Consider the following 18,699-nt stretch of genomic DNA (forward strand, 5'->3'; position numbering starts at 1 on the left):
GATTGAGAAACATCCTGCTCGGATGTCGTCATTTGCCGTTGTTGACAAACATTTTACGTCATGTGACGTAATTTCTACTGTTGAATAATAGTAAGAAATACCAGTGATGATAAATTAGAGGCGCTTGTTTAGCTGGCGTAAATATTTTAGATTTCAGTAAATGGCCATGGACCTTGAAGTATCCGTTGTGGCTTTGATAAGTTGATCCATGCGAGATATGCGACTTCGTAAAGCAAGGTGTACATTCTTGGAAATTTTCCAATAGTGATTTCAACATCCCCAAGAGGGGTCCAATCTCGTTGTCAATACACATTAGCAGTATTTTTCTATCAAGTACAAAAAGATGTAAACAAATCAGGCCACATTCGCAGTTCACCTAAGATCCGCCGAACACAAATAAGAACAGGTGCAGCTTCACTGTAAGGATCACGTTCTAATTTTAGAAGTCGCAGGAACAAGATGGGGTTGGGGTAAAACCCCACCTGTGTTGAAAGGCTCTCCGTTGCTATGGTACACCGAGCTGCTACTGTCAATGAAAATTGTTTTCTCCGTGTCACTCGAACATCAGAATTCGTAGGAGAGAACTTGACGGATCACAGGACAATTGCCGCTGAAGATATCCGCTCAGATGGCAGACATGTTTACCGACTCAATAGCGTTTTACCGCGTAGGCTGGTGCGCAGGAGCCTCGTTAAGAGATTGCTTGTTCAGAGAGAGAGAGAGAGAGAGAGAGAGAGAGAGAGAGAGAGAGAGAGAGAGAGAGAGAGAGAGAGAGAGAGAGAGAGAGAGAGAGAGAGAGAGAGAGAGAGAGAGAGAGAGAGAGAGAGAGAGAGATGTGGAGGAGAGTTTCAAAAACCTAAAAACCTTACTCGAATGTTATGTAGTTCATCGTCCTTAATAGGTTGTTCAACAAAGGAAGAAAGGAAACCGTACAGCCATTTTAGACAAAGCAAGGGTTCATAATTTTTATTATATTTTCTTTAATGTTACAAAACGCCTGTATGTGGGGAACCCAAACTTTCGGTAATTTAATAGTGGTAACAGTAAACCTTGACAATTGTTGGCTTATGTTAACACAGGCATCATTAGTTTGGGGTTCTTCATGCGCATGCTTAGTCGATTTTTACAACATACGCCATGGTGTTATATTAAGCCCGTTGAACTGTAACGTGTTCTGTCTTTATAATCTGTGGTGCCGATGTGTGCACTGAATTGTGTCAAAGTACGCACTTTTCATTTCATTTTGAATTTTTTGAAGAAGTATTTCCTTTTGGTTAAGGATAAGCAGCAGTTAATTTTGCATTTCTCACATAAGATTGCATCTTGGGACTGATAAACAAAAAGGAGAAAGAGTTTGCAAGATCACTCTCCGTAAATTTTTCAGGCGCATGTAAATTAGCATTCACGAAATGTGATGTTTATACGTACACATTTTGTGATTTGCGACATTCAAAGTTTTAATGGGAAAGAAACCAAAACCAGATATACATACATATGTAGTGAAATGATTGACAGTTACGAAGTCTAGATATTGACAATTGTGCCCTGTAACGTGACTCCTGCCCTTTGAAGGTTTCCCCTAACGTACAAAAGTAAACGGATCTTTACAGAGCTAACTTTGCGTCCCCAAAAGTCTGTCCATCTTTTTGATGAGTTTCGTCTAAATTTAGTTGATTGAAATTTCCCTTTTAGCTAGACACCATTTCAATATTTTTTGTGACACAACATTCGACACAGAAAGATATGATCAAGGGGCTATAGTGTTTTCCCCGCTGCAACGGGCATGGTTAAATCAAATAAAACTTAAATGTTAATTGACTTCTTCACAGGTGATGCCAAGAGACGCCTGTCAATCAAATAAATTGTTCTCACCAAGTAGTGTAAAGGAATCAAATATCAGTGATAGTTGTTGTTTAGGGTTACTTACAAGAAGATAACGATTGTATCTTTACCAAGCAAACTGCCAACATGTATTTTTGCTGTTGGTCCATAATTCTTTGACTGGCCCACACCACACAAACTAGCTGTTAATATTTAATTCAGTGTTGCAACAAACTGGTACGAAAGCCCACAGACATAGAGGACCAGCTAAAGTTACGTCACCGAAAATGTAGATTTATTTGTTAGGTATTTGTTTGCTCAAATGAGTTGAAATTTATCATCGACTTTAACAATTGGCAGTTTGCACAAGAGAGAAGATTTACCCTTGTATCAACTCACCGCACAGCATCAAATTAAATCTCAATAAACATTTTACAAGCTAAAAGTAGTCGCTGAGAGAGAATATATTTATAACTTTTCGAGTAGTTTGAGCTATCTTCTCACTGGTAAATGAATATCTATATGTGCCTTTTCTTTATAACATCAAGTCTTCTTGGTAGAGAGATTCCCTCTCCGTCGCAACATTAATCATGTACGGAGTGGGGGGTGGGCGTGGGGTGTCTTCTTGGTTTTGAATGACTATTATAGAAAAGAAAATGAGAGTTCTTGACATATGACAGTGTTTCCCTTGGTTAATTACAGAATCTGGTTTTCGGGTATGAGGAGTTGATTTAGAGAGTTCAGTACGGGGAATATGTATAAGAAATGTGTTGCTACATCCGTCGAATCGAGTACTTCAGGCCGTCAGCAGATCGTCTCCATCATAATCTTGTGGAGCCAGCTTGGTCCCTTCCCTGATCTCTTCCCGAACATTAAGCCTGTGCTCTTGTACGTGTGTCCCACATCACCGTATCCTTTACCAGGGCTCTGCATTGGAAGAGAGAGAGACGAAAGTGAGAAGGGAGTCAGTTTGGCTCCAAGCGAGGCATCGGATTTAACATAATTCGTATAGAGATGCGTTGGGGGCGTAGGATGTTCATATACTCACGTCTTCATTTGATATCCCCCATAAGCATGCGAGGGCTAAGGGGGCAAAAAATCAACAGTATTTGTACGTTGAAAAGTAATAAGCTTAGTGGGAGATCATTGTGCTGACATTATTATAAAAAGTGAAAGGTTCATGTTACATAAATTTGATGCAAATACACGATACGTGATCCGATGTAAAGAAAGACAATGCCAAGATGTGTGACCCGGAATCCGCACTACAGAAATTGTAGGCAGTTAAATACACAGTAACTTACACTAGGGTACCTCAATGTGCACGTTGGATTTTCTTCAGTTATATGGCAAACTAATAAATAGATCGCCATAAGTTTACAAATGGAACTCCCTTTGAATTAAATCTTAATAATATATATGATCGTGACCCATTGCAGATATTGGAAACTTTGACTTTCGAGAAAAGGCACCCTGCTGACCCCTGTACGCGCAATCTTGGCATTCGAAGCAAGGGCACATACGCTAATGCCTTCCTAAATTGACAATTGACCCTTTGTCGGCGAAAATGTACGTCCAGACGTCAGTGCATATTAGTTTGTATGTCATTTGTAAACGCACTGAAGAAGAGGTGATTTACTGTCCGTAATTATTGGAAGTTTCAAGAATAACACTTCAATCAGTATGATTTGATATAATTATAAAAACCTAAATGAAATTTTAACTTTCGTTTCCCTTTCTCCTCGTTTTAGTTACTGTGCAAGAAGAGATCACCATAGCAATTACATGTACTTGCAAATAATTTCTCAAGGATTGGTTTGCTTACTAAGATTGGACCCACTGATATTTTAAGGGTTTGGGGTTTTAACCGGATATATATATATATATATATATATATATATAATATATATATATATATATATATATATATATATATTATATATATATATATATATATATATATATATACTTTATTGTACACAGCGTACGTGAATAATAATTCCGAAATATTTTAGAACATTGAAGACAGCATTTCCATGCCTTTGTAGATAAGCGTGCCAGGCTAAGGGTATACGGCAAAGCCAAAGAAATTCGATACAGCTATAAAAGAACCATTACTATTTGTCAATTACGCCAGCCAATATAGGCTAACTACATTTCATTTTTTAAAACTTTCTCGGCATTCGTTTATCCATCAAGGCTCTCACGACAGCATGAGTAAAGGCTTTTTAATTCTGTCGTTAGAAGCTCCACAGAGGGTAATCAGTCGGAGAGTGGTTATTTTATTTCATTTGTACCAGTCATAAAATTGCCGTCGTTCAATATCTTGGGCCGTGTAGGCGCCAAAATGGCGAGATTTCAACATTTCATAGATACAATCTCGCATACGAAAGTTAGCATTAGTTGACGTATGCATGCTACATCAATCTGAACACGATCTGGGAGGCAGCATTATCTTGGTAATAACATATGCAAGTAAACTGTCTAATTGAAGCTGTGCAGAAACCACAACTGGATCGTTCACTCAGTCAATGCGTCTCGCAACACAACAAAGATACTTATTTCTCTAGTGCTATGTTTTTTAAAGCGGCAATTGCGCTCAAGAAGCCCAAATGATGACAAAGATTTTAATCGCGTGGTATTCCTAAGTTCCTTACACCTACTACAAAAACGATTGCCGGATGTCTAGTAGCGTGTTTCGTTGAAATCTCTTCTCAAACATTATGTACTCTGAAATAAGGGAGCATTTATTAAATGTATGAAAATATTTTATTGACCTTAATACCAGAGTATACCAGAGTAGTGTTAGCTTATGCTTACATTAGTCAATTCTATACCCTCAAGTATCTTATTTATTGTCCTTTAGACTCTGATACAAGATACAGGAATGATGCCATAAGCAGAGATTTCTTTGTGTTTAAAAATATTCAAAGGATTACTTTAAATAAGTGCGTTTTCCGTGTTGATTTCTTTGACCTCAGTGTCTCGCTCTTGTCAGTGCACAAAATTCTACAATTGCTGTCATTTCTGACGTTATCTTGTACAAAGATGTCTGTTAAATCAAATGGGCGACGTATACTAGAATTTTCAAACTGTCACGAACTGTTTCCCTAGAAGAAATACTTATGATACTTATGTTACAGGCAATCGACAGCAATCATATGGAATGTTTGGAAACATAAGGAATGATACGTAGGTGATATTGCCGATGAAAATGCAAATAGCATGTTGACTTTCTTGGAAATATTAGCAAAACCATAATGTCATAAGAAGAAAACTGACCGAAACAAGAAGAGGATAGTTGGACCGTTGCAGTGTTAACAGCCATTACTTCTCGGAAAATTTGTGAAAATGAAGGAATCATCTTTAGTTTTAACTCTTACAATATACAGATTTGTTTCAATGAATAGCGGGTTTCCGTCAACGTGGGTTCACTTCCCCGATTGAAATAAGGGAGGCAATCTACTGTGTATATTAAGTTTCGCTTGTTTTTGCTCTTATCAGAAGCTGGTATCAGTTTGCTGTAGTGAAAATATTAATGAGAAAGAATAAGCAAGACTTGGATGATTAAGATAAGCGAACCTCCGGGGGATAAATTTTGTCGACCATTTCTAAAGGTTTTCCTGGCTATTAGAAGTTCACACAGTTCGAGCTGTCTCGTAAAATTGAATGTGAAAGTTAAGATACCTATAAGCTAACATGTATAGCATAATTTGCCTCTTTTTGAACTAGCTTCGTTATCCGCTGGTCACAATCCACCCCATTTTATCACAATGAATATTTTATCGCCCTCTAATCAAATGGATTGGAATAACATGAAGCCTTCAGGCGAGATGGCCTTTTAGGAGAGCCATATCTAGTGTGGTGGAAAAGCGTTTATATTTCTGTTCCGCGACACAAGTTGTTTCGTCTTACTGGGGGTTCCCGCCTGTCTGAGATCGTTTGCAAAGTGTCTTTCTCTCCCTTTAATCTCAGTGCTCATGTGTTTGTTTCGAATTAATTTGACCGCCTACCTACCTAATTATCTAACTTCATACATACACAAATACAAACATACATACATACATGCATGCATGCATGCATGCATGCATGCATGCATACATACATACATACATACATACATACATACATACATACATACATACATACATACATACATACATACATACATACATACATACATACATACATACATACATACATACATACATACATACATACATACATACATACATACATACATACATACTTACATACATACATACATACATACATACATACATACATACATACATACATACATACATACATACATACATACATACATACATACATACATACATACATACTTGCACAGATTAATTTTTATACTCCCCTGATAGCTCTGCGTCGTACACTTCTTTTTAGACCTGCTTCTTATCGTACGAATATATTAAAATATTCTTTTTTATCATGGAGCCAAAACTTTTTTAATACTTTTTTTTAATGAACAAAATTTAGACATTTTTGGTAATTTTATTACTTAAGACGTAATTTACTTCATGACTGATTTATACACGGTGTAACCTGTTTGAACTTGTTTTTTCTTATGTTAGTTTATATTTTGTTTTCATTGTCAATTTTTGTCGTGTTAGATTTTCTTGTTTTTCATTGTCATCTTCATCTTTTCTCTTTCCTTCATAGAAATGAACCTGTAATTGGGGCAACCTGTTGTTTCATAAATGAAAGAAAAAATAAACAAATAAACAAACAAACAAACAAACAAACAAACAAACAAATAAATAAATAAATAAATAAATAATAAATAAATAAATACATACATACATACATACATACATACATACATACATACATACATACATACATACATACATACATACATACATACATACATACATACATACATACATACATACATACATACATACATACATACATACATACATACATACATACATACATACATACATGCTACGCTGACAACAAAGGAGACTTTGAGAGATTAAAAGATTACATTATCCAACAAGACCTGGGTTTTGTTAATTAAGTGAATAAACCATCATTATTGCGTCAAATGATCGGACGATTCTCAAAATTGATCACATCAAATTCATCACATGGCGTTGTACCGTTGTGAATTGAATTTGCAAGCTTTATTAGCGGCAGTTTGGTGTTCTAGCTGGCGTTAGTGTCTGCCCGACCTGATCTACGCTCTAATAATTGCAGTATTTGTGATTTGTCGAGGCGACAAGCTACTTTTGGCCGATCGATGGCCGCGTTTAAGTTACAGACAGGACGATAAACCAGACTGGAACAAGCAGATTGAAATTTAGCATCCCTAGCATTTGCTGCAGACTGCTTGCCGTGACAGTGTATTAGATGGGTCAGATGAGCAATCGATTTTTGACACACACGGTGATATCGATTCTCCTTTTTTTTCTGCTGATACACAAACCTGAAGTAAATATTCCCTAGCATTGTATGATTCATCACTGTTGCAATTTTAGTTCCTTCAAATGTTTCAACGAAGAAAAACTGATATTGCAGGACAAATACACAAGTAAGTCTTATAGACCCCCTTTTTGTCAATTGTAAGTCGTTTTCCCCTCCTACGACAAGAATGTCAGCTGATTTTTGAGGCTTTTTATTGAAATGATGTTTTACACGGCAAATTAAACACATAAGCAAATAAGAGATAGAGTTTCATAACTGAAATAAAGAATAAGTATGTCGATGGAATTTCAGAGAAACGGCGCATAAGAGAAATGTGACCGTTAAAGACGAGTTTACTAAGTTACCTAAGTAAAGGTTAATGTTCTATTCACAGAGTTTCATCGCTTGCCCTTGGTTCCTGTTTTCAGTTTAATTTCTTGCTGTATTTATTCAATGGAGTAAATATAACAAGAATGTTCTTTTCGGATGTTAGGTCACACATAACATACTTATCTGGGTGGTTTGGTTGGCGTTTGGTGTGTTCAACATGCGTAGAGGGTAGAAAAACGAGAGTTTCTGAAATGAAAGCTTGTACGTCAAGCATGTAACTCACTTAAAGGTTATCATTAATAATACAACAAATGGTTTAAGGAATTAAAACAATTGGAATGAGTCCAAGTGTTCGTTAATTATTAATCACCATGGATATATTGATGTTTGCTCACTGAAACAGGTTCTATTCTTTCGTTCATGCTGCTGATATTTATAGTCTGCGTAGGTATGGATGCTCCAGGTTGGAACCCTTTCAGCAGATGGCACGCCAGTTAGCGGGTCAGTCGTAAATTAACAATATTTCAAAAACATATCTATTCAATTCGTCGAACGACGCAAGAATAACAGAACACTGTAACTGACGCGGAAGGCAAAAGTTGTTGTTACCTGAATCAAATCGGGGAAAAACTGACCAAAAATCGATTAATGTGACAAATTTTGTGAATTGCCCTCTCTGATCCTCAGGGTAAATCGAAGTGAGTCGTGCTGTATCCATATGAAATCCTACAACTACCTACACACAACAAACAGTGTTCATCTTCTGCTTATAAAAATGTGTCATTTTGAGCGCGCCAATGCTACAATGCACTCATTTAATGTTTCCTGAATATAAATCGAATCAGTGTAAATACTACCATTGTGCGATGTAATAATTTGACACTAGCATGCAAAGATTGAGACGATAACTTTCTCGCTTATATTACATCGATTTATCCGTAACTTCCTGTTAAGTCGGCGGCATCCGAATTGTGCTAGCCAACGCAGTGATCAGACCAGTGATGTGACCCGCATACTTTAATTGTAACATTGGAAAGGAAATGAGATTTTTTCATTTTGGGAAATGAGCGTAAAACATTCTGATATGGAAAGAAGACACAGAGGTCGCCATCATAGCTTCTAAATGACATGAATTTTCATTCCATTATTGCAGTGTTACTCATATTTTACACATAAAATAGAGTTGTTCAGATCAGACAAGCCAAGCAGAGATAAACAATCGCATCTCCCCTAGCAATGAAGACTTACAGTGAAATGACGATAATCGGGACAAATTTCATAAAATGAATAGACATTGTTTACCGGCAAGTCGGGCAATCAAAGGTCAAATTTTCCCGATCATCGCATGTCTTTCGTGCCCAAACACTGAATGCCACTGCACACCATTAAAATAAGGCCCCCACCCCCTTTGTCCCTCGTTTTAAATGTTTCACCTTTCTACATATTTCTTGCTGATGTATATCTGACATTCAGCCCATTCTAAATAAAACTAGCTATTATTAGATTACAGAACAAAAGAAACAAAGATGTAATAACCAGACTGTGGCTAAGAATCTATTTCTTAAAATGATACAGTTTTCAGCCTTATTTAAATCTTTGCCGTGATTGTCAGATATTCTCTTTCACATCCATGCATAGCTAACATCTCATGTACTGTCTACTTTATTGTGTTCTCACTAAAAAAGGCGTTAAAGACACTTTGTCTACAAACGAGAATAACTGTCATGGACACGTGACTGTGAATAGATAATGACGTTAGCGCTGACATTTCGCTTAATTTGCAGTCCCTGAGTTCGTTTATCCCTTTTATGTTATACACTGTTTGCTGATTGCTATAGCTACCTAAAATGTTACTCAAAACTGAACTAACGATATTTAAGTTAAAAATAATGTTGACGGTCTTTCTCCACGTCCAAGTCGAACATTGTTCATAAACTCAGTCATTGATAATCGTTAGCGGGACTCCGGCATGTTGATTTATTTTTCCAGAGAGAAATAAACTCGCTGAATATGAATGGTCGCATCAATTACAGACAAGGAAAACACTAGTTTTCAAAGAAGAGTCATTCAGGGACTTTGTTACCGCTGCGTACCGAGAAAAATAATTGTCAATCAGAATCTGAAGTGAAGTTTACCTTTGCGACGATTCCTGTGTATGGTCCTGTCTGACAAAGCGATTTTTGTAGTCTCGAAAGCGGATCTCCTTCGCTTCGTTCATATTCTGCGTTGACGTGAAAAATTGCAGTGAAGATTACAATTGCAAAGACTATCGCTAATGTCGTCCTCATCTGCAAGGGAAATGAAAATACATCGATATTAACTAGGATTAGGATTTAGGATTTACCGCTTAACACGATTGAAACTAATTTGGGATAATTGGATCTTCATATTTTGCAAATTTCTTAAAAGTGTTAGGTGCCATCTAGCTGAATGTTGCAATCGCAAATTACTCATAAAAACAAGTGTGTAATATAAAAAGAAAAGCAGATGATACAACATTTGTAAATTAAATCGGCATTACTTCACAATCTAATTATCCTAAATTAGTTCCAATCGTGTTGATTGCAAAATAAAAAAAATCACAGGAAAATCGTCTTAAGAATTTGTCAAAAACAAAACTTAGTCTTTTACTGCCAGTACAACACACACCTTTGTTTGTAACCTAAGTCGTGTGTATTTGAAAACGTACGTATGCATGCACAAAAGTATGTATGTATGTATGTATGTATGTATGTATGTATGTATGTATGTATGTATGTATGTATGTATGTATGTATGTATGTATGTATGTATGTATGTATGTATGTATGTATGTATGTATGTATGTATGTATGTATGTATGTATGTGTGTATGTGTGTGTGCGTGCGTGCGTGCGTGCGTGCGTGCGTGCGTGCGTGCGTGCGTGCGTGCGTGCGTGCGTGCGTGCGTGCGTGCGTGCGTGCGTGCGTGCGTGCGTATGTATGTATGTGTGTGTGTGTGTGTGTGTGTGTGTGTGTGTGTATGTATGTATGTATGTATGTATGTATGTATGTATGTATGTATGTATGTATGTATGTATGTATGTATGTATGTATGTATGTATGTGTTTTATAAAATGAACAAAGGCAGAGCAATAAAATTTCATCGAGTTCTAGGGAATAAATTGCCGGCATCGCGATGTTACAGAGACTGATGTAAGATGTCTGGAAAAGATGTACATAAATTCGGCGAACACGAAGTTTCAACTTTCACTTGAGGGCAATGACCGAACAAAGTTGTAAATTTAGATTTCTTACGAGGCCACCATGTTTACATCCAATTTACAACGCTGCTGACTTATAATAGTGAGTATTTACTCAGCATGTATTTACCGGTGAAATGACGCACTTGCGGCGTGTTTCAGACCTAATAGAGACTCGGCATGACGGATGAACACCAGAGACATACAGTCTTTTGCTTCTTTGTCCTGTGGATAACTTTGAGCTGTTCTCTTGAGACGCTAATAGCGCAAAACTGATATCAGTTTAAGTTCTGCAATGGTGCAGTGGTACTGTAACACAACAACTACCTAAAACAAGGGCTGCAGGTGTAAATAGGAATGGAATAGCAGTTCATGTACAGTTCATCAAAATTCTGAGTAAAATGATAGGGCCCTCTGCATGCCTCGTGTGAATTGACAGACGACCAATACCTTCATAATAATAATACAACTCAAGTAAGAGATGTGTGTAAAGTTTTTCTTACGCTTCCTCAAACAAATTCAAAATTGAGTATCCGAGAAATAACAAAACCTTTTCCATTTTCCTGTTGATACATGAAGTTGAAATAGTCCATATTTATCCCATTGCGTCGTTATGTTTTAAGAAGCCATCTAACTTCACAAAACGCGCGCTGATGGAGAGAGATACATTTCAGACACGTGACAACTTGATTCATTCTAGTTGACAACGTGATGTGGGTTGTGTGTCAGCGCGTGCGTGTATGTGCAAAAATGGTTCGCCAATTCGGTCAATTGATCAGATTGGGTATCTAGAGCAATGGGGGACGTCGGAAAGGGCTTGACAATTGTCATTCATGATACACTGCAAAAAAGTTGAGTTGCGGGAAAAGGGGAATACTGCTACTTTTACACTGTAGGTTGTCAAAGACACCATGTGCCAAAAGATTGCTAAATTGGATTTGTCGGACGAATCTTATCCCGCGCGATCTAGTTCAGGAAATTATCGAGTTAGGGCTGGACTGCATCAAATATTAAACAAATTACGGTCATTTCAAATATAGTTATTCGTCTATTAAAATAGGGTTGATTTCCGTAACACACAAGATTTGACAGTGCTATTTCGTCTAGTTTGACAGTAATCATCTTATGTGAAAGATAGTACCTTCACAATTCCAAGGGTTGATTTTTTTTAAATCAGGTCAAAACTACACGCAGGCTGAGGCAGAGATACGTTTATTCTGATAACAATGGTCGACATTTGCTTACCAAACATTCACTCTATTTTTCTTTGAATATGCTTTGTAATCGCGACGATGAAGAAAAATTACAGGAATTTTTCCCGAGGCTTGTTTCAGGATGGGAAAAATTTTATGACATGGCGTAATTAAAGGTATGACGTCAAACGACCCGTTATTGTCTTCAGTGAGGAAAAGAACGAAGAGTATATGTGATTTGCTTTGATGGTATTTGTTTGACATTCAAAAATAAATTTACATTGCTCACGTTTCCAAGCCATAAGTTTCTACAATTTAGCAACGGAAATGCTTTCTGTCTTTATTAGAACATCGATCTCGCCTCCGACATAGTACCACAGTGATATCTCGGACAAATGTACGGCAAATAATCTTACTGCATTAGTAATTTCGCCCCAATTAAAATAGAAACTCAACAGTGATCATCATCACTGACATTCATTAAAAAATTCCATGGCATTGTGATTTTTTGAAAAATAATCGACAAAATAACCTAAAATGTCAAAGGGTTAATTTCGCTGCAATGTAAACAAATGTGAACGGGTTCATTGCTAAGTACAGTACCTGCAAAATTAAATATGTAAAGCCTTAGAGTCGGGCTATTTCGTCAGACAACAGGGTCAAGGGAACCTGTTCTGCATTAAAAGTAATGTACTTCTACTTTTTGAGTTGTTCATTTTAAATGCTGCCTATACTAGGGCACACCAGCAAACTGTCTTTATTTTACATTCAAATTTTACATCGCCTTCTGGACGATCTGAGCATATCTCTACATATGAACACAAAACTGATTATGAGGAATATCTTTCAGAGAAGGCCACAAAGCTGAAACTTTCTTTCCCACGGAACTGCATGTGGCATAGCATGTTGTAACGTCGACCTTACGTTAGCAGGCAGTAGAAAGACATGGCGACAACTCGCCATTGAGCCCTGGCTACAAATCCTTATCTCTCACCGAACTCTTCCCTTAATAAGAATATCGTCTTCTAAGAAACCCGCCAGAATATTATGTTTCAATCGTCTGTGACCTATTCTATATTGTTCGAAGGTCTGAACATGAAGATCTCGAGTCTCATCTTTCTACGTGCAGTATTCCTAGAGGCTCAACTTTCCCATAGGTAGAGACTATCCATGATGTGGAGCGGTGATCAGTGTCAATTGTGTTGTTAATTATGCAGACAATCGTCAGTCTTCGTATTGTTATCAAAAACAATAAGCATATTTCCGTAACAACAATATTCACGTTTTTAGTATTTCCTCGAAAATAAGCGTTGCGTTCGCATACGAGTTTATTGATTAAGTTCTACTGGTTTTTTCTGCAGTGAATGAGATATTTTTGGATAAATGTACGATATCTCGTAAATATCTGATGAAGCTTAATTGTTATAGCTTCATATCAAATAAACAAATAAATGCATTAGATACGTATTAGGAAGGTTATTGTCCCTTTCAAGAAAACTCGTGGCGACCTATTCATATTTTCTAGAAAATATATAAGACAAGTTGTTCGCTCTGGAAAGATAGATTTGCATCAATTTCTCCTCTGTTCTGCCCTGCAGATGGTACCGACTTACTTAGTGAACCAGCGATGTGGTAAAGTTACAATGTATTCAAGCGTGTTTTCTACTTGTGAGTGAAAAGCCAGCTGCCATCAATATTTGTAATGACGATCATTACCAAGTTGCAAACTTTTGACAAAATGCCTGTACTTACCACGTTTTACCAACGATATCCTGACAATTTCTCTCGACTAACATGCATGTATCTCTTTCTAAAGCTCGGACCAAATCATGTCTACACTATTTTAGGGAAGAGAAATATTATTTTTCGTCTAATCCTGTCCTTGCCCCAGTGAAACATTACATTACAGAAATTTTAGTTCTAATAATACCAGTTCATTTCTCTGCATAGATTAGAATTTTAATACAATGAATACCACGTAACAATATTGCGTATTTGCTCAAATGGACACCATCAACAATAACATACATTGAGAAAGTACTTTTGCGTCAGATTTCGATTTTTTATAGTTATTGCCTTGGGACTTAATAATAATGTTTCATGTTCGAAATCAAGACTGTGGTAACAGAATGAGAACATGCTATTTACGATCAGAGTCAAACAAGCACTTAGGCTTGCCTAACAGCTGTATGTTGCAAAAACGAATAACACATTGACTATAATCAACCGTGTAATCGACCAACTCCATACATTTGACTTTTTTACATAAAAAAATACTTCGCGACAGTTGAGGAAGTACATCAGTGCATCAAAGCCGTTTGGTTGACTAAGAAATCGAAGACTAGTTCCTACAAGGCAAATCTTCAAAGTCAGTTAACTCATTTGTTTGGGTTAGATACGGTATACAGTGTTTTGTCAATACTTCTTGTTCTCTGGCTCTCAAAATCTGCGTAAAGGTGTGATGATGAGGAGTGATGTGGGGTCTTTCAGAAAGGCCCCTCCCGTGGTAACTTTATAAACTATTCCTGTTGCATAGACAAGTGTCACCGGATTTACCTATCATCGCTTTTTGTGTAGTTAATTACAGAAATGATTCCTTGTTTTAAAATAATTATATTCACGTAGTCATAAAGCCTACTTTAACACACAATCTTCTTATGGTTACTTCACTACACAATCGACACTTGTCGAAACGTCTAACCTTCCTAAAATTTGTTAAACGACCTGTACTTTGATATTTATGCAACTGTCGGTTCAGTTTTACATATCAAGATCAGTTTATGTTTCTTAGAACGCTACATAATCGTCAATGTCTGTGCTAGGTAATATTGACATGAATACATATTGCGCTTAACTTTTTCCGGTAAACAGTTTTTGCTACCAAGGCCGGCGTGTGCTGCCGTCCAATCAGAACGATCAGGGTGACTGATAGAATGTGTTACTTTTAGATTTTTCTTTATGAAACTGCACAAAACAACATTAACCTCCTTCATTAGAGGGCATAAAGCCATATCATCTGGAAAAAGTATTTTATATGATATTTTGATATTGTTGGTAACAAATTACACAAGAAACACACAAAGACACACACAGACACAGACACACACACACATACAAGAACATATATCTATCCACGCACACAGAATGAAAAGCCCCATCTAAGAGTCAGGACCGCCCACATTGAGCCGACTGATCCATTAGCTCAGTTGGGTTCGAGTCCCGCATGGTCACTTTCATTCACCACTGTATTATAATATATCTGATATATATATCTGATATATATATCTGATATATATAATATATATATATATATATATATATATATATATATATATATATATATATATATATATATATATAACACTTCACAATTAACAAAAATATTGGAGTGTATTTTATATTAGGGAAAGACAAATGCGCTTGCCGCTCGTTGTATTCTAGTAGTGAAATTATTTGCTTCAATCAAGCACATTGACCTTCATTTAAGCATCCATCTTTGAAAGAATTATGAATGGGACAATTTCATGACCACTACCACATTTAACACAACACAAGCCGTTTCACGCCAAACAAGCATCAAATATAGCAATTGGGATCGGAAAATTCATCTCTCAGGAATACAGTTCGTGTTTCTTTAAGGGTATCAGCAAAATGCTGGAATATAATAATTTTTTCCGTTGTTGTTTACAATCGTTCTAAAAAAATGTTCAGTTGTCAATGAACATAATTTAAAGTAATTATTCACCCTCTCCGGATCCTTTCGTAAGTTCATGGATATTAAATTCCGATCAGTAATGAAAACAATACGTCACCGCTAACGGCAAATTTCGCCGCTGTGTACATACATGTACACGAAGTTTTGTGTTTTGGTGCGCAGAATCGAATATTTACCCACTGTGTTCGAAGTGATGGGCAACTAAACCATTGTTTAAAATTTGAATACGTTCACGTAATTAAATGGTTTACACGCCGTTGACTTCCCGTCAGCTGCACTAAACGTCACAACTGATATTCGATTTTATATCCAAGGGAGTTCAGTCTCTGATATTTGGTAGCATTTTCACTTTACGGTAGATTGAAGAAAGTCCTCCTATCAGTCGTTGACTCTAATAACAAACAAAGGCTATGTGAATACAATACCTGCCTTTATACATCCGATGTTTTCTCGCAATTGGTAGGGGTTTGTTCGTATTACATCAGAAATAACTCCCTTGATATACATCAACCAACAAGAGGACTTTACGACTTAAAAACGAGGAACTATACTTGAAACAAACACTCCTTTGGAAAGAACCAGTAAAGAAAGGAAAGGAAAACTAAAAACCAAGCGACTTTACAGACTCTGCTTTACCGGTTTACAACAACTCATAAATGCCTATGTGAGTACAGTAGCATACAGCGTTCCCTCAGTTCGACTACAATTTCCTTAACGTTTCTCTCTCCATTTACGTTTTAAATGAAAAGACAAAAATGTTCCGTATGAGTTCACTTTTTGCCTTTTTTCTGGTGAAATGTCGTTTACGTTATTCTAGTAACCCTTGACGTATTTCCAATACGTGAAAAAAAGATTGGAGCACAAATAATTTTAAAAAAGACATCTTTTTCTGCTTACCTTTGAACAATCAATGTAGAAATTGTGAAACGGTATTGATGGTGCCTTTTAAGTCCGACTTGCAGTTTTTTGTGGTTTATGCGAATGACAAGTGAAATTTAAGATATGCACACCCCGCTGCTCTATTCGCTCCTCCGTAACCTATGTGTAGCTGCTTAACCCGGTATGGTTCTGTACTTCACCCCTGAATCGGTGTGTTTATATAAAATCTTAATCAGAGTACTGCGTCTGTGACACGCGTAGGTTGGTTTATTTCATGGCTTCACTGAGCTGCTCGGTCCTACGAACTTGCAGACTTTTGATGGCTAAGGTGTCGCGCAAGGATTCTGCGCAAAACGGGTGCTTCAAAGGCGAAGGGTATTGCAAAGGAGCATGGGAAATCAGAGCCTTCCGTCAAATACGCATGTCATACCAAAGCGTTACTTCAACTTTAGACAACCATGACATGTGAAGGTAGCAATTTTTTATTAATACTTACTGGATATCATTCTCTATTAAATAGTTTCTGGAAATGATATATCGATCAAAACTAACTCTAATGTATGTGGACATTATGTATGGGTGCATGCGTGCGCACTTGCGCGTACCTACATGCACACGTAGCAATATAAACATATTAAGCAGTTGTTATAGAGTAGACATCGCTTACAAAAATCTCGGCAGTTCCATTGAAATGCGTTTAACGGGTCAAGCAACGTAAGATCACGTCCTCGACAGCGAAGGTATCGCAACTGACACTGTCTTGGCTCAACGTAGAAAAACAATAGCGTTCTACCAAAGTTGAACAGTTATACACGATTACCTTACTTTTCAATGCTGTTTTCGAATGCTAACTTGGATAAATTAGGTTTATTAGACCAGGTTCTATTACTTGCCAAAGTGATAGACCCGATGAATACCAAATAATGCAAGATGCCAAAATTGCTAGCCCTCATAAATGGCCGACCTTTATCGGTGCGACTGGTTAAAATGATTTGTTTATCGCCAGGAGCAAATGGAGTTTTAAGTAAGTCGAGAGCGAGAAAGCATGTGGCGTCGTTCCTAGTTCCTTCTGGCGTTGCCGCATAGATTTCGGGAGTGCGTTTACGACCGGGCGTTCGAAAACACTTAGAGCAACAGAAAAGTCAACATGGCTTTACATGCTCTGGCGTCTGGTTACATTAATTCATACTTTACGAGCATACGTACAGATTTTTTGTTACGTGGGATGGGTTCTCGAACGGACAATGGAAAAAGAGATTGTGTTTCGATACTTACAAAATACACCAGGGGGTATTTTATGAATTTCAGCCATTGTCGAAGCCGTGATATTTCTTTGTGTTACAGTTTGTCTTCTCGGTTCAAGATTCTGATTCGATGTAGTTTAAATGTCGGGGCATTCGGGCGCCACTTGTGTGCAATTCATAGCAAAATGCAAATCGTCGGTTCTGCAAGTTCGAGATTTATTATACACTATTGATTTGTGTTCATGGGCAACGCCATAATACAGAAAATGGCGTCATGCACAGCAATAGTTAGTCTCCTCGTTTGAAGTGTGAGCTTTTGAAGATGACGATGACGTTGGCGTGATAATTGTGACAGAGCGAGAACAATTTAAAGCAAAAGATTCCAACCCAAGGTTGCAACAAAATTATTATAGATAAATTATAATGGTGAAAGATGACCCTTTCAACATGCATCAATGCTGGTTTTAAAATGATTTTGATGACGCTGTTTCTAAAATTCCAATCATACAATTGTGTTTAAGTAAACTTGTATGTAACATCGTTTATTTTTACATTCCTCTCAAATGAATGGGGGCAAATTCTTGTCAAAAGTATTATTTTCTTATTGACATATTCCATGTTATTTCCGTAACCCTATCCCTTGTTAGATTGAAACGTTCATGACTTTCTAAGAGTTTCATTGTTGACTTTGCTTTCCAATATAATTGAACCTCTCGAGGAAAGTACTTTGGTATTGGTTTACACTTGTGTCAAGACATGCCACTTATCTCATGTTTGTCACACCTTGTGAATTGAAACACCTATCAGGAGCTTTGTAATTGTAACAAATAACTTCACTACAGCATAAACCCCCATGGATTGCC

The 18,699-nt window shown here is 37.0% G+C and overlaps 1 long non-coding RNA gene across 1 annotated transcript in view; it reads right to left on the reverse strand.

The window, feature by feature from the left end:
• Nucleotides 1-938: 938 nt before the first annotated feature.
• LOC139118400 (uncharacterized) overlaps nt 939-18,699 on the reverse strand; it is a 38,482-nt gene continuing 20,721 nt past the window's right edge. Inside the window, exons 2-3 of the long non-coding RNA XR_011548697.1 lie at nt 9,720-9,872; nt 939-2,748 (exon numbers count right to left, since the gene is read on the reverse strand). This is a non-coding gene — a long non-coding RNA (uncharacterized lncRNA). The remainder of the gene's footprint in view (nt 2,749-9,719; nt 9,873-18,699) is intronic.

Source organism: Ptychodera flava, chromosome 19 (genome assembly GCF_041260155.1).
Source record: "Ptychodera flava strain L36383 chromosome 19, AS_Pfla_20210202, whole genome shotgun sequence".
NCBI classification, from domain to species: domain Eukaryota; kingdom Metazoa; phylum Hemichordata; class Enteropneusta; family Ptychoderidae; genus Ptychodera; species Ptychodera flava.